Source organism: Pseudophryne corroboree, chromosome 3 (assembly GCF_028390025.1).
Source record: "Pseudophryne corroboree isolate aPseCor3 chromosome 3, aPseCor3.hap2, whole genome shotgun sequence".
In the NCBI taxonomy this organism is placed as follows: domain Eukaryota; kingdom Metazoa; phylum Chordata; class Amphibia; order Anura; family Myobatrachidae; genus Pseudophryne; species Pseudophryne corroboree.
Genome location: NC_086446.1, coordinates 531,035,385 through 531,052,665, shown reverse-complemented (window position 1 = coordinate 531,052,665; position 17,281 = coordinate 531,035,385). Strand labels below are relative to the sequence as shown.

Below are 17,281 nucleotides of genomic sequence, written 5' to 3'. Positions count from 1 at the left end.
GGTAATGTAAATTATACTGTGGGAAATCCCTCCTAAAATAAGAATATAACAAGGAGGGACTGCAAAAGCAGCCAACATAGGCTTCTATTGCATTAGCCCATGCAACTATTGCACAGTTTACAGGAGAAGTGACCCACACTGATGCATGCTGCACGTACATATGGAGTAGGTGGCGGGGCTGAACCTGGATGCAATGCTATCACTTTGTTTCTATGCCTTCACATCTACATGGCTTTTTCTAAATCTTTCTCTAATTCAAAGAAAAGGTCAATGATTTTGGCAATTGTGAAAGGTGTGTTACACCGGGTATTATTACACTTGATTGTATTTTATTATTATGACAATTGTGCTATAATAATAAATTATGTTGTTTTTATGTTATATTGCCTTCCGTTTTTTCTATTGTTGGATAATGGTTTTATATTATATCTGTAGTCTATTTATATTATTTTTAAGGTACACATATGTTTGAGTGATTGTTAACCATGTCCCCACAGTGATGAGATTGATTAGAAAGGAGGTTAAATACTGCACCCCTACATACACCTTGCCAAAGACCTTGAAACGCATTAGTGGGACTGTGAGGAGCCAGCAAATAACCTGTGTTTACCGCTGTTTGGTTCCTGCATTCCCAGGGATGCATTATACATCTAAGATGGACACTTTGTCTCCTTATATCTAGTATGCTGTTTTACTCACTATGTTGGTCGATTATTAATTTTACTTTGACTAGTTTGTATCCAGTTAATCAGTTTTCCATTATTGGAAGTCTCTTTTCCATTGCCACAGAAAATATGGTGAAAAATGGCGCAGACACCATTTTCCCAAAGAACTGTGCATGTGCAGTAAGAAAATAGCATGGGCCCATGAGCATAGGTTTCTACTGAGGACTTGCACAGGTAAGAAGGGGAGTCCACAGACACTGCAAATGTGCCCTCTCCTCTGCATATACTGTAGACGCACTTACTCGCGGCCAGGAGTAATTCATTGGTAATTGAACCAGCCCCATGGACTAATTAGAGCAGAATAAGTGCTACTTACTGTAACATGCATTTATTTTTATTTAAAAAATGTCCTGGTGAAGAGACCACAGTGTCTCAAAATGCATTGGCAACATTCTGCTCCTGATTAGCAGTAACCATTAGGTTCGTTGATACCATCTATCCAGGGCCAGATTAACAATGGGGCAGATGGAGCTCCAGCTCCAGGTCTCCACATAACAACAGGTCCATCATCATGGCAGCATGATGATCACTAGCCACCAGCTGGCCACACGGTCAGCCATAAATCATAAGCATTAAATTGTATTTATATTTTCCACACAATATGATGCAGTTTTTATACTTTTACATATTTAAGGAAACATTGGGGCTGATAGTGTATGGGGTCTATATGGCACGGCCACGCCCACACAGCACTGGACACACACCCTGTGCTTCTCATAATAGGCCCTTGAACATTTTCATCCCCAGGCCCATGAGGCCCATAATCCAGCCTTGCATCTACCGGATCGCTTTAGGAGCCAATGCAGGGTACTGTACATCCGGAGCATCCTGCTAATACCACCTGCAGAACCCTATTTCTTTTCTGGTATGACTCTATTTGGTTATTATCACTTATATGTACATATGATAAAACACAGTGTTTGCAATATCACACTGAACATATTATCAACTTTGGTCCTTGCACATTTGTTTTCACCTTTTAATACATTGTTTTCATTATTTTATGATTAGATTGTATACCTTTTTCACGCTTTATTTTTATGTTCTAAATGTAAAAGTGCTTTTTTTATGCACATATGGTTGTTGTATGATTATTTAAAAATGTGTCAAAAGGGGGAACAGTACAGTAAGAAAATATGAAGAGCTTTGGTTCCCAAGTTTAGGAACTTATTTAGTTTATGGTTAAACATTGCAGAAATAAATGAGAATAAATAAAAATGACTGCTTAGAGATTGCATTACTTTTTTCTATTATTATTATTATTATTATTATTATTATTATTATTATCATTCCTTTATATATATGACCTCATAAGGGTTCCGCAGCACCCAATTACAGAGTACATATGCACATAATCAAAAGAGGAAAACAGTGAAGACAATATAGGACAAGTACAGGGTAACTAAGCATAACTACTGTACATCAGTAAACGACACTGAGATAAGTATCAAGGTGTCAGATACTGCAGGATTTGGGCAGTTGAGGATTATTAGAGAAAGAAAAGCATAAGCACATGAGGGAAGAGGACCCTACTCGTGAGAGCTTACATTCTAAAGGGTAGGGGCAGACAGGGGTGAGACAGATAAGGTACAATGAGCGTGGGACAGAGGGTTAGGGTGAGATTTGGCTGAGTTTGGTGAAGAAGTGGGTCTATACAAGTTACTTTAGTAATACACATCAAAGTTCTGAGCACAAGCAAATCTCAAATTTGTTATACTTTATATCAGAAGATTATACAGTAACTGTGGCATGAAACTCCAATTTCAAATACAGTATGTCTAGAATAAGCATGCATGAGAGTGGTAAGCCAAAAGGTTTTGTATAAGTAGTTAGGACTACCCAGAAGGGAGAGTGGTAAACCAAAAATTTGGCACCATAAATAGTTACGGCATGCCAAAAATTGGTAATACATTATGTAGTGGCTAGGAAAATTTTATTGGACAGGATATGCAAATATATACGCAATTGTTTTTCAAAATTATACCAGAGTAATTCATTTTTAACCTGTTTCCTCTTATAGAAAAAAGTGTGGTATGCCTGTATCTACGGAAAACTCCGTAATACATATACACAAACAATAAATGTACCCAACCATGACTAAGTACTTTATTCAGTTTATAATATTAACTCATTCCACAGATTTAATGCAATAATGTATATAGTCGCTGTACAATAAAATAGGAGCACTTGTAGAGTGTGCATGTACAGTCTTATCTGTTCTTATATAGGGATCAAAAAACACTATTACAACCTATGTAAGTACTGGGTTCGCCAACTAAAGCATACTGCAACAAACCATTTATGCCAGCTACAAGCATAGACCTTCACACAGTGTAGGTTTTTTTCTTTCAATAAAAAATTTCATTATTAAAAAATATATATTTTCGAAATGTTTAAATTAATTTAACTTCCACCCCCCTCCCCCATAACTTCTTTGCAGTTTTGGGTAAAAAATTAACCAGTTAAGCAGTTTTAAAAAAGTAGAAAAAAGCAGCTAAAACATGAGAAAGAGGGCCTAATTCAGAGGCACATGTACAGTACTTCGGCCATATCTGCAACCACATTGTGTGCTCAGAAAGCAGTTCTCCTCCTGTATTCACGGTTGTATTGTAATCAGCTATGCGATAGATATCATGCACTGAATTCCCCTAAAACAGCAGAAATATGGTTTCTGTCAGCACTTATTCTCTTTACAGGAAAAAGGTCTGGCACAAAGCATTATATAATATTCCTGTTGCACTGTGACTATCACCTCACAGTTTTATACCGTATTAGGCAGCACAAATAATGGGAGACATGAAACTCTTTCCGTAATAATCTTCCTTATGATACCTTTCAGTCTTTCTAACAGCAAGTTCAAGGTTGTCCTTATGGTAAAGGAATATTCCAATGGAAAAAAACATACTGTCATCCTGATTCTTTTTATAAATTTGATACAATTGAATGATTCTGTAATATTATATCTGTCACTCCTCTCATTTAGGGGCCTATTAATTATTGGCCCCCAATAATTAAGTATCTAACTCGCTGCAAGTAGCAGCGGTGGATACAAAATCACCAGAGCAATTCAACATTGCCCCAGTGCGAGGACAGCTGATCTAAAAATCAGCTGTCCCTGCACTCTTCAGCAGCGCTACCCCGGCTCGGACTGGCCCACAGGGGTACAGGGGGAACCACCGGTAGGCCCCACTGCCTGGGGGCCCCTCCTCCTCCAGGGATCAGGTTCTAGACTGTGCACTTGAATTATACATTATACATATGTTACCTTATACTGCACAGGATTATGATGTATTCTCTACAGTACATTGCTGTCATTAATCTGGCACATTATCATGCATGCACTAGCATTAATTACTATATAAATTATCAAGGAGTCCAGACCATGTACTCTATAATGGTTAGCCAAACCTCTGTGGTGGCTGGCCACACCCCCTTTGGAGGCTGGCCACACCTCTAATCATGGGCCCCTACCACTGCATACCCTTGGTGGGCCCTTCATGCTCCAGTCCAACACTGGCGCTACCTCTGTGCAAATGAACACAGTAAGGAGCAGAGCACTGAGAACAGAAAACTTTCGTAAGCGATCAACCTTTCTCGCAATTAATTTCTGAAAATTATGTGTTCTCTGTGTTTGAGGAATACAGCGTTAAGGAGGTCTCCATACACAGTACAGATTCAGGGATGACAAGTACGCAGGTTAATTCACTGAAATCCCCTGCGTTACCTGTTTGAGGAATGGGGGCCAGCACTTAATTAATATATTCACCCACTCTTAAGGATAATGAATAGAACCTGTACATGTTCAAATGAAGTATTTCACCCACTGAGAAGAGTTTCTGTAATACAGGAGAGGAGAAGACCCATGTGCAGGCTCCGTACGTGCCCCCTCCTCTCTGCGGCATAGTACACTCTAGGGCACAATAGCTTCAGGAGAGTGGCAATCAGGCACTGTGACCCTCTCCCATGTCGCCCAGTATACACTGAAAGTAGGAGCCACCAGCAGATTGACCTCTTAGCAGCGGCACTACAGTCAGTAGTCAGCTGCATTGTCACATTAGCAAAAACAGTGGTGACTGTAGTGCTGCTCCTGGAGAAGGTCTTGACTATTGGCAGCTCTTCCATGCATCTCTCCACCACATCAGCACCAGTGAGGAGATGGACAACGCAGAATACATGACCTCTCCTAGCAGTATGACTACATCATCATCAGCCATCATTGAGGAGATGGGGGCATCAATTTGTGGCAAATTTATGTGAACTGGCAGCACTACCAAAAATCTTGCCTAGCACTGGCTGCATGGAGGTAGTGCTTTATGTGGATACGTCATTTACTAATATATTATTTGTACTTAGGATTCCCATAGCCTGTAGGTATCCTGTAAAACCAATATTATGTTTGTGACAGATCAAGTACTAACTGGAGCGGCTGCATCACTCACTGCTCCCTTGTAGGCTTGGGTAGCCCTCTACCCATCAGGTGGCCGACTAATCCACTGTTCAGGTGTGTACCCAGCATTAGTCCTGGGAAGCGCATGTCCGACTACTCCTTAGCTTAATTAAAAAAGCTGCCCAGTATTTGTTTTACCATAGTTTTACCGCATGGTAAAAGTTGGGGAGCGGCAGTGGTCATCTGCTCAGAATTTTTTGTGCAGTTTTAAAACATCTTTATTTTAAGGCCTTAGTGATGGCTACACACAAGTTTCACATACATGGCCATCGGCGGCATCAAGCTTCACCTGGACCATCTGAAAGGTCATTGGTTACACAAAATGCAGGGCCTGATTCAGGGGTGTACGTAATTGCACTCACAACAGAGCATGTGCTAATGACACAGGCGCTGTTATTTGTACATAGATGTCCAGTGGCACCTCTAATACAATACTTGCTTAATAAGACACGCCATCGAACCACTAATCAACCCTATGGTTACTCAGAATGTCCATCGCAAAGAAGCAGCCAGAGACATTACAACTGCATGCAAACACGGTTGGGGCCATGCTACCTGCTGCTGGGATCCCAGCGGTCAATATCCTGATACCGGATTGGTGGCCTCAGAATGCCGTCGGGGAGGGGGGTTCGTGCAACGAAGCCCCTTTCGGGCCGCTGTGTTTGCCACGCTGCAGACTCGGTGGCGAGCTGTGCTCGCCACAGGTTCTATTCCCACTCTATGGGTGTGGTGGACACCCACGAGGGGGAATAGTCCCTCCTAGTCGCCATGCCGACTGTCGGTATTGTGAGGGGACGGGAAGTAGGGGGAGTTATTGTGGCCGTCGGTCTCCTGACCGTCGGTCACATAACTACATCCATACAAAGATACCATCACTGTCTGTGACACACCAACAAAGTGCTCACAACACACCCATGTTTGACAGTCAATCATTCTGCATCCAAATTTGCACTGCAACTGCCATCACAAGATTATGGCGCCACATGCCACTCAGACACATGTGCAGTTTAAGAAAAATCGATTAACCGTGCAAACATTAGCATTGCATTTTGTTAGTGTCTCACAGTTGTTAAACCTCATCAATTGAAATCAATCAATACTATAAATCACATACTGTACAAATTATTTGTAACAAACAGGCTATCAACAACTGAAAATAGTGTAATATGCTTTAAAAAAAATGTAGTTTGCTTTCAACGTAGGAGAGAGATATATTTATCGTAATTCAAGTGAAAGAACAATGGTGTCGGTGAATGACGAGCCTTTAAAAGATAGTAAGGTCCTTGGTCCATCCACCATTATACAGCAGGATTTTCATGCGCAGCACAACAGATGGTCTATGTCAGTATTTAGTATGCTGAGACGTGTGAATCATAAAATAAACAGTAGACTTACAACTTCCAGCTAAATAACATTCATTACTGGAAATTACTACTACCAGTATAGCACTGCTAAGTGTTAGGCTAAGAGAAAGTCAAATCTAATACCATTCCTCAACAAATGGTCACTATTGTGACATACTACTCTGCTCAACCCTACCTTATTCTCTACTACCCTGTCCTACACTACCCTTCCCAAATCTACTCTGTGCTACACTACCATGGGCAGTCCTCCCCTGCCCTACACTACCCTTCCCAAATCCACTCTGTGCTACACTACCCTGGGCAATCCTCCCCTGTCCTACACTACCTTGACCAATACTTCTTTGTCAGACCCTACCCTGCATTCACCACCATGACCAACTGTTATCCTATACTACCCTAACGGACCCTACTATGTCATACTCTACCCCGTCCATCCCCACCCAGACCTACACTACCCTGACAACACTACACTATATGACCCTACACTATCCTACATTACTCTGACCTACCCTACCCTGTCCTAGTCTACCCCGAGCTACACTACTTTGAAAATCTCTACTGTATGCTAACCTGACTGACAATACCTTGTTCTACACTAAACTGATCTGCACTACCCATTTTGTCCAGCAAAAGGGTTTCTTATATTTTCATAAATCAGGCTTCTACCTGCTTGCTTGCACCTCATGTCATCTGTCTGTTGCCCCTCCCCACTAGATTGTTAGCTCTTCAGAGCAGGGCCCCCTTTCCTCTTGTCTAAGCCCTCTTGATACATTTCACTCAGCGACCATCTTTACCTGCTTTTTCTCCTGCTGATAAATGGCCCCTCTCTATCTATGGCCGCCAGCCCCAAGTAGTACAATGATCACTCCCTCACTACTTATATCTAAGCTGTATTGTGTATGAGAATTGTGGTGCTCTTTGTTACCTGCACTCCATTTCTGTTATTTATTTACTGTTATGCTAAGTTTTGTCTCCCTGTACTGTCCTTTGTACGGCGCTGCGAAACACTTGTGGCGCCCTATAAATAAAATGTAATAATAATAATAATAATAAATCAGCCCTAAAAATAGCTATTATGGATAGTCTGCTACTCTTGCAATAGCGCTGCATGCTTGCCCCTCAGGCTAATATTTTGCCATCTTGCTCTGTATATGGAAAGAGACAGTTTGCCAGCAATTGGTGTCTAATGGATGCTTAACAAAGGCGCACTAATGTAATATATATACAGTAGAATAAAAGTTATTTAGTGGAGACAGACAAGCTGCAGTCTTTGTGTATTACTAAACCAATACGCTCGACATCAAATTTAGTGGAAGACCTTAATAATATATGAGATTGTGGATTTTTCATTTCTATATATTACTATGCTCACTACAGATGGGACAAGAAAAATACACATGCACCTACAGTACGTGTGCTGTTGGGCACTGCACGCTTTCATACTACGCAGTTAAACTCTATGTATCAGTGATCTTAGCCCCAACTGTATGAGCTGCTCATATAGCCCTATTATTTTTCCATGAAAAACCCAATGATCCACATCCAATGATGCCGTTATCATCCTGATGACTTGCAGACATATTCCTCCTCACACAGTCAGATTCTTATGTTACAATATTAGCGTATGTTAGTGCCAAACCTTTACTTTGCTAGGTCATGCATAGAACTCAAAGTTAGAGTGAAAGTCTTTATTGGCCACAAATCAAGCTTGTGTCTCCAATTTGCCAGATGTGGACAGGTCATACTGGTTCACATCTGAGCCAAATCTGCTTCACCTCAAAGCAAGCGCACTCTTGCATACTGACATTAATCATACTAGGCAACAACCATGTGTAATATGTAAATAAAAACTAATGTGTGCAACAAATAAATGTCCAGCATTTTACTAGGAAAATGTCAAAAGTCCTAGCGTAGGTGATTCAGGGTAGTGACTGGATACCAAAAGCTTGGTCAAGCGCTGCAAAATAAACTTTGAAAAGTAGGTTGTTGCTACCAGTAATATATTATCTCCTTTTGATCCATATTGCTATTGCAGACCCATAATAAAGGACGTGATCCCTGACCCTTAGAACCTTCTGTTATCCTCAGGACAAATCCCCACTCCAAATTTCAAACTTCAATGGGACCAGCATTTTTGGATGAGTTCTGATTTTGGAAATCACTGTCTTCTGCTATTTTTGACACAATTTAAATCTTATAGCAAAAATCAGTAATCAGTAATTTTACAAAATCACACCTCATTACATCTACACTAAGGGGGAAATTTACTAAGCTCCCGATTTTGACCGAGATGCCGTTTTTTCATCAAAGTGTCATCTCGGTAATTTACTAAACACTAATCACGGCAGAGATGAGGGCATTCGTAATTTTTTGCAAGTCCAAGTAAAAAATTACGAATGAATACACCATCGGTCAAAACGCGGCTGTTTAAGTATGAATCTCGGTCATTTACTAAGAAGTGCAAAGCAAAAAAAAAAAAAACACTGCCGTGAAAAATTACAACTCGTAAAAAAGTGCTAAAAAAAAACAGACCTTTTTTTTTTATTCGTGATTGGATAGGCATGCACGGATCCATGAGATCCGTGCATGTATATCAGTGGGAAGGGGTGGGAAAGTGCTTATTTTTTCAAAAAAAATTGCGTGGGGTCCCCCCTCCTAAGCATAACCAGCCTCGGGCTCTTTGAGCCGATCCTGGTTGCCGAAATATGGGGAAAAAAATGACAGGGGTTCCCCCATATTTAAGCAACCAGCATCGGGCTCTGCGCCTGGTCCTGGTCCCAAAAATACGGGGGACAAAAAGAGTAGGGGTCCCCCGTATTTTTAAAACCAGCACCGGGCTCCACTAGCTGGACAGATAATGCCACAGCCGGGGGTCAATTTTATATAGTGCCCTGCGGCCGTGGCATAAAAAATCCAACTAGTCACTCCTGGCCGGGGTACCCTGGGGGAGTGGGGACCCCTTCAATCAAGGGGTCCCCCCCCCCAGCCACCCAAGGGCCAGGGGTGAAGCCCGAGGCTGTCCCCCCCCATCCAATGGGCTGCGGATGGGGAGGCTGATAGCCTTTGTTGTAAAAGAAAAGATATTGTTTTTAGTAGCAGTACTACAAGGCCCAGCAAGCCTCCCCCGCATGCTGGTACTTGGAGAACCACAAGTACCAGCATGCGACGGAAAAACGGGCCCGCTGGTACCTGTAGTACTACTACTAAAAAAATACCCAAAAAAAGACAAGACACACACACACCGTGAAAGTATAATTTTATTACATACATACATACACACATACATACATACTTACCTTAAGTTCCCACGCAGGTCGGTCCTCTTCTCCAGTAGAATCCAAGGGGTACCTGTTGAAGAAATTATACTCACGAGATCCAGGGGTCCAGGCTCCTCGGGAAATCCAGGGGTAATCCACGTACTTGAAAAAAATAACAAAACGGTGTCCCAACCACGAACTGAAAGGGGACCCATGTTTGCACATGGGTCACCTTTCCACGAATGCCAGAAACCCACTTTGACTTCTGTCTAAGTGGGTTTCTTCAGCCAATCAGGGAGCGCCACGTTGTAGCACTCTCCTGATCAGCTGTGTGCTCCTGTCCTCACTGACAGGCAGCACACGGCAGTGTTACAATGTAGCGCCTATGCGCTACATTGTAACCAATGATGGGAACTTTCTGCTCAGCGGTGACGTCACTTTAGGTCAACCGCAGGGCAGAAAGTTCCCATCATTGGTTACAATGTAGCGCATAGGCGCTACATTGTAACACTGCCGTGTGCTGCCTGTCAGTGAGGACAGGAGCACACAGCTGATCAGGAGAGTGCTACAACGTGGCGCTCCCTGATTGGCTGAAGAAACCCACTTAGACAGAAGTCAAAGTGGGTTTCTGGCATTCGTGGAAAGGTGACCCATGTGCAAACATGGGTCCCCTTTCAGTTCGTGGTCGGGACACCGTTTTGTTATTTTTTTCAAGTACGTGGATTACCCCTGGATTTCCCGAGGAGCCTGGACCCCTGGATCTCGTGAGTATAATTTCTTCAACAGGTACCCCTTGGATTCTACTGGAGAAGAGGACCGACCTGCGTGGGAACTTAAGGTAAGTATGTATGTATGTGTGTATGTATGTAATAAAATTATACTTTCACGGTGTGTGTGTCTTGTCTTTTTTTGGGTATTTTTTTAGTAGTAGTACTACAGGTACCAGCGGGCCCGTTTTTCCGTCGCATGCTGGTACTTGTGGTTCTCCAAGTACCAGCATGCGGGGGAGTCTTGCTGGGCCTTGTAGTACTGCTACTAAAAACAATATCTTTTCTTTTACAACAAAGGCTATCAGCCTCCCCATCCGCAGCCCATTGGATGGGGGGGGGCAGCCTCGGGCTTCACCCCTGGCCCTTGGGTGGCTGGGGGGGGGGACCCCTTGATTGAAGGGGTCCCCACTCCCCCAGGGTACCCCGGCCAGGAGTGACTAGTTGGATTTTTGATGCCACGGCCGCAGGGCACTATATAAAAGTGACCCCCGGCTGTGGCATTATCTGTCCAGCTAGTGGAGCCCGGTGCTGGTTTTAAAAATACGGGGGACCCCTACTCTTTTTGTCCCCCGTATTTTTGGGACCAGGACCAGGCGCAGAGCCCGATGCTGGTTGCTTACATATGGGGGAACCCCTGTCATTTTTTTCCCCATATTTCGGCAACCAGGATCGGCTCAAAGAGCCCGAGGCTGGTTATGCTTAGGAGGGGGGACCCCACGCAATTTTTTTTTTAAATTTTACAGTGTTTAATTAAAAAAAAAAAAAAAATAGAACCCCAGCACGGATCACACAGATCCGGACGAGATTAATTGTAAAAAAGTCGGCAGTGTTTTGCTAATCACTGCCGTAAAAAACACAAAAAAAACACGAATGACATCGACATCGGAAGAAAAGAAAAACCCGAATACGACAGCTTAGTAAATCCATCGTAACAAATTCAAAAAGTTGCAGTTTTACACTTTCGATGTCATTCGTGATTGAACTTTGACCTGAAACGGGAAAATACGAATCTTAGTAAATTTACCCCTAAGTCTTTTCTATGAGAAAGGGTTTTTACATTTTCCATAGTATATCCAATCACATTAAGAAGTGCATACAAAGTATATTATAGATGTTACCTGTCCCAACTAGGCTATAAAATATTTTTCTCCCCTCCTATTAATGTTGAATATCTTCCATTGATATAGGTACCTTTCTCCATATACCTGTATGGTGAACCTGTCCAAAAATAGTGGCTTTTTGGGATGGGCTCTCATACCTCCTAAGTAAAGTAGCCACTATCTCCAACACTAAGTAGGGATCTATAGTCTTTCCTCTTGAAGCTTCAAACAGAATGAAATGTAGATACAATAGCAATTCAGATTATTAACGCAGCCAGTTGCTTCTAAGCAACCCATTGAAAATGGCCAGGCCAGATGCCTCTTTGTAAATGGTCTTCACCAAAATCTGCCACTTGGCCACCATAAAAAAACATTTCCGTCAGCCTCAGTAATACATACACTATTTTGTTCTAACCTTGGTACCTGTGGGTTTATTTTTTCAATATAAAAATTTCCAGTAACAAAATATAGAAATATATTTTCCCTCTTTAGGACAAATGCACTAGTATAATCTACAGTGTCTTATAAACCACAGGTTTTCAAACTCGGTCCTCAGGACCCCACACAGTGCATGTTTTGCAGGTCTCCTCACAGAATGACAAGTGAAATAATTGACTCCACCTGTGGACCTTTAAAATTGTGTCAGTGAGTAATTAATTCACCTGTGCACCTGCTGGGTTACCAGCAAAACGTGCACTGTGTGGGGTCCTGAGGACTGAGTTTGAGAACCTATGTTCTAGACCACAGGTTCTCAAACTCGGTCCTCAGGACCCCACACAGTGCATGTTTTGCAGGTCTCCTCACAGAATCACAAGTAACATAATTAGCTCCACCTGTGGACCTTTTAAAATGTGTCAGTGAGTAATTAATACACCTGTGCACTTACTGGGTTACCTGCAAAACATGCACTGTGTGGGGTCCTGAGGACCGAGTTTGAGAACCTCTGTTCTAGAACACAGGTTCTCAAACTCGGTCCTCAGGACCCCACACGGTGCATGTTTTTCAGGTCTCCTCACAGAATCACAAGTGAAATAATTAGCTCCACCTGTGGACCTTTTAAAATGTGTCAGTGAGTAATTAATACACCTGTGCACTTGCCGGGTCACCTGCAAAACATGGACTGTGTGGGGTCCCGAGGACCGAGTTTGAGAACCACTGTTCTAGACCAATAGAGGTCCCAATTTATCCCTACACACTTATCCACTTGTCCTTTCCACCCACATAACCTTAATCTACATTCTTGTTAGCCTACTGTGCATTTAAATATATCACATTGAACATATTTATAATCCTTTAGCTCTTATTTGTTATGTATGGTTTTATACTTTAATTTATATATTACTGCAATGATTCTTGTTATATCATGTATTTACACTTTATAAATGTCTGAAAATGAATACAATCAAAACAACGGTTATATTCTCAGGTACACTATGGGGCCTATTTACTAATCAATATTTGTGGGATATCCCTCAAAACACTCATTTTTCGCGGGGTATCCACAAATATGAAGTAATCACTTCCCTTCTTGCACACCTTAGGTATATTCTCCTTTCGGAGCTCCTGTCTTTGCAGATGGTTTAAAAGAACATTCTAGCAATGGATGCAGTATGATATCCTGGCTGACGGGATGCCGGCAGTTAGAATACCGTTGCCAGCATCCCAATAGTGTAAATCCCAGCATGGGGGAGGTGTCATGACAGGGACGTGCAGTCAGGGGAGGCAGGGGAGGCAGTGCTTCCCCTGTCATTAATGATTACAGTAATACACAGAAGATACTTATGACACAAAGTGTCATAAGTATATGCTTTACTCATGCTTTAAGTACATGCAGTACTCATGAGCCTCCACTATCATCGGCTGCTCCGCCCCGCCGCTGTACTAGCAGCGCAGCCAGAGAGCCAGCCGACCTCATCTCGTGGTGACCGTGCTGAACGTTCTGTGTATTGACCATGGGCTGCCCTGCGCTCTGTGTTTCAGTGCTCCGGGCAACCCATGGTCTGTACACAGCAGCGCTCAGCATGGAGAAGTGCGCACTGTGAAGGAAGGGGGGGGGGGGCAATTGCTCCATGACCAGGGGGGGAAAGGGGTTGGGTGGGGGGAGATTACCATGTGGCTATGTGCTGGGGTTTAAAGGGATATGTGGCTATGTGCTGGGGTATAAGGGGATATGTGGCTATGTGCTGGGGTATAAAGGGATATGTGGCTATGTGCTGGGGTATAAAGGGATATGTGGCTATGTGTTGGGGTATAAAGGGATATGTGGCTATGTGCTGGGGTATAAGGGGATATGTGGCTATGTGCTGGGGTATAAAGGGATATGTGGCTATGTGCTGGGGTATAAGGGGAGGAAGGGTGGTTGGTGTTGCTACGTGTGTGCCAGGGTATAAGGGGGGGGGGGGGTGTAATTACTGCGTGTATGCCAGGTGTAAGGGGAGGGGGTGTATACTGTGTGTGTTTCGGGGTATAAGGGGAGGGGGGTGTATACTGTGTGTGCGCCAGGGTATAAGGGGAGGGGGGTGTATACTGTGTGTGTTCCAGGGTATAAGGGGAGGGGAGTGTATACTGTGTGTGCGCCAGGGTATAAGGGGAGGGGGGTGTATACTGTGTGTGCGCCAGGGTATAAGGGGAGGGGGGTGCATACTGTGTGTGTGCCAGGGTATAAGGGGAGGGGGGTGTATACTGTGTGTGTGCCAGGGTATAAACGAGGGGGGGTAATTACTGCATGTGTGCCGGGGTGTAAGGGGAGAGGGGGGTGATTACTGCCTATGTGCCGGGGTATAAGGGGCCTGCAGCTGTAATCCCGCTTCCATACTTCCAGGCAGACTCTCCGCTGCTGTCCTTAACCCCGGGCATCTCTGCTGCCAAGACTTAACAGGCATTGGCGGCAGCATCGGACTGGGAATTAGCTGTAGCTGGCGGTGACTTTAGCAGGCATTGGCAGCTGGCGTGGGTGGCAGTACAGTAGCGAGCTCTGGCGCCAGCTATAGTGCTGGTAGCGGACATGCCTCACCAGCCACTGACCTCACCGCACGCCACTGTGTCATGATCCTGACCTATTTCATCCGCGTACTAACCTGACCTATTTCATCCATGTACTAGTGCCTTACCTCCTGTCCTGCAGTGTTTTCAGGATTTCTCTCAGTCTTGCTAAGCTCCATGCAGACATCAGCTTCCAAGCTACAGCATGTGTTTGTATTCCAAGCTGCTGACTGATTATGCACCTGAGGATTCTCTGGCTGTGGAGCTTGCAGACTCCTAATTATTGCAGAGTTAATGTCCAGCTGGAATTGCTAGACCGGAACCGCAGAGTTCTTATGGTGGTATTGTCGCAATTTAATGTAATGTATTCCACACCAGAGTTTTTTTTCCAGAATTGTAGATGGACACAATCCTGACAGTTTGAATCAGGTGATCAGTCTAACACCAACTGGAAGCCAGTCTGTGATCATATGACACTCCCAGCCAATCCACAGTCAGCCAGGGGTATAAAGAGCTTGCAAAAGCAATTTCTGAGGTCAGTGCTTTGTTGTCAGATCTGCAGGTATTCTCTCTGGGAACGACTCGCCTATGGACTCCTGTGCTGTGACAGCCTAGCACCCACTGTCTCTATACCCGCTCCAGCAGGTCTCAGCATACTGGTTCCAGCCTGGTCTCAGTGTTCAGCTGTTCCAATCCAGTTCCAGCATACTTGTTCCAGCCCGGTTTCAGTATTTTCCAGTTCCAGCCTTTCTCCAGCGTAATCTTCTCTACAGTCTGATCCTCGAGTTCTGCAGCCACGTCCTGGCTATCATGGAACCTGGTCCTGCTCCACAGTCTGTTAGTGCAGTTCCTGTTACCAAGTCACAGTATCCAGTCCTTTAGCAGTCTGTGTTTTCAAGTTTCACCTCTTCTAGAATCAGTCTTCAGCAGTTCATGTTTTCAAGTTTCACCTGTTTAACATCAGTCTGCAAGAGTCCGTGTTTTAAAGTTCCACCTAATCCAGCTTCAGTCTTCATCAGTTTGTGCTTTTAAGTTAAGCCCAGTACCCACGGGCCGATGCAGGAGAGATGTGTGCTGAGCGAACCGCTCAGCACACATCTCTCCTGCCGCTCAGCACAGCGCGATCTGTGCTGAGCGATGCAGGGGGGAGACGGGGGGCCGCTCATTTCACCCAGCGGGCATTTCACCCATGCAGGCCAATCTAGCAGCAGCGATAGCGATGTGCGGGGCCGCGCATCGCTATCGTCGAGGGGGCTACACACGGAGCGATCATGCCGATATTCTAAGCAATCTAGTCAGATTGCTTAGAATATCGCTCCGTGAGTACCCCCCTTTACACTTATTAAGCTTTAGTCCTCAGCAGTTTGTGTTTTCAAGTTCCATTTCGAGTCTTTGGCGGTAGTTCTTCCAAGTCTCATTCACCCAGTACCAGAATACAGCAGTCCGTCATTTCCTGCAGCAGCTACATCAAAACCCAGTCTTCCACAGGTTGTGTTTTCAAGTCCCTATAACTATAGTAACCATCATCCTTGCTCCCATCCTCCTGAGGTCTCTTCTTCCCCAGCTTTGTTCCACTCGCCGGCGCCCTCTCACAAGTCAGACCTGACAGGAGATAAGACTGTTCCCCACTCTTCCCTACCACCAAACCCTCCCTTTCTGCAGCCTAACCCTAACCTCCCCCCTTAGTGCCTGACCCTTACCTCCCACAGGTAGTGTCTAAACCTAACCCCTCTTTCCCGCTGCCTAACCCCAACCCTCCCCCTTAGTGCCTAAAGCTAACCCCCCCCTCCCAACAGCCTAACCCTAACCCCCCAGGGTGGTGCCTAAACATAACCACCACCACCACCCCCCGGCCCTAACCCGCCCACTATACTTACAGTCAGGATGCAGGCTGTTGGGATTCCCGCGTCGGTCTCCTGACCCTGACGGGATTCTGGCATTGCCAATCTGATGGGTATCTGGATTGCTGCGCCGGTATTCCGACTGCCAGGATCCCGACAACCAGCATCTTGACTGCATCCCCTATCAATGCTTTATTTCATATTGCTGTGATAAGCAGTGATATGAGATTTTAATTATCAGGTGTAGAATCTTATAATAAATACGCCCTTTAGTAAGATATCTTCAAAGCATAAAAATATTTTTTTTTAATTTAAATTTCTAAGTACACTGAAGACTCTGATAAAAGTTAGGCGGTGATTCCAGTGAAATTCTTCCACAACGCATCGTCTCTATGGGGCCAATTCAGACCTGATGGCTAGGCTGCGTTTTCTCACAGACTGCGATCAGATCTGAACTGCGCATGCGTATGCACCGCAATGCGCAGGCGCAATGGGCCGCAGCAACGGGTATCGACGGCCAGTGATGGGATGGTACGAAAATTCCGAATGCACCGGCGATCACAAGGAGATTGAAAGGAAGAGGGCATTTGTGGGTGGCTACTGACCGTTTTAAAGGAGTGTCTGGAAAATGCAGGCGTGTCCAAGCGTTGTAAGGGAGGGTGTCTGACGTCAATTCCGGTCCTGGACAGGCTGAAGTGATCACAGCGGCTAAGTCCTGGGCTATGCAGAGACTGCACAAAATCAGTTTGTGCAGCTCTGCTACACATGCGATCGCACCAGGGGCGGATTAGGGGT

The 17,281-nt window shown here is 44.3% G+C and overlaps 1 long non-coding RNA gene across 1 annotated transcript in view; it reads left to right on the top strand.

Annotated features, from left to right (window-relative positions):
• Nucleotides 1-17,281, top strand: part of LOC135057980 (uncharacterized) — an 85,496-nt gene that overhangs the window by 49,518 nt on the left and 18,697 nt on the right. The gene's annotated exons all lie outside the window — the stretch shown is intronic.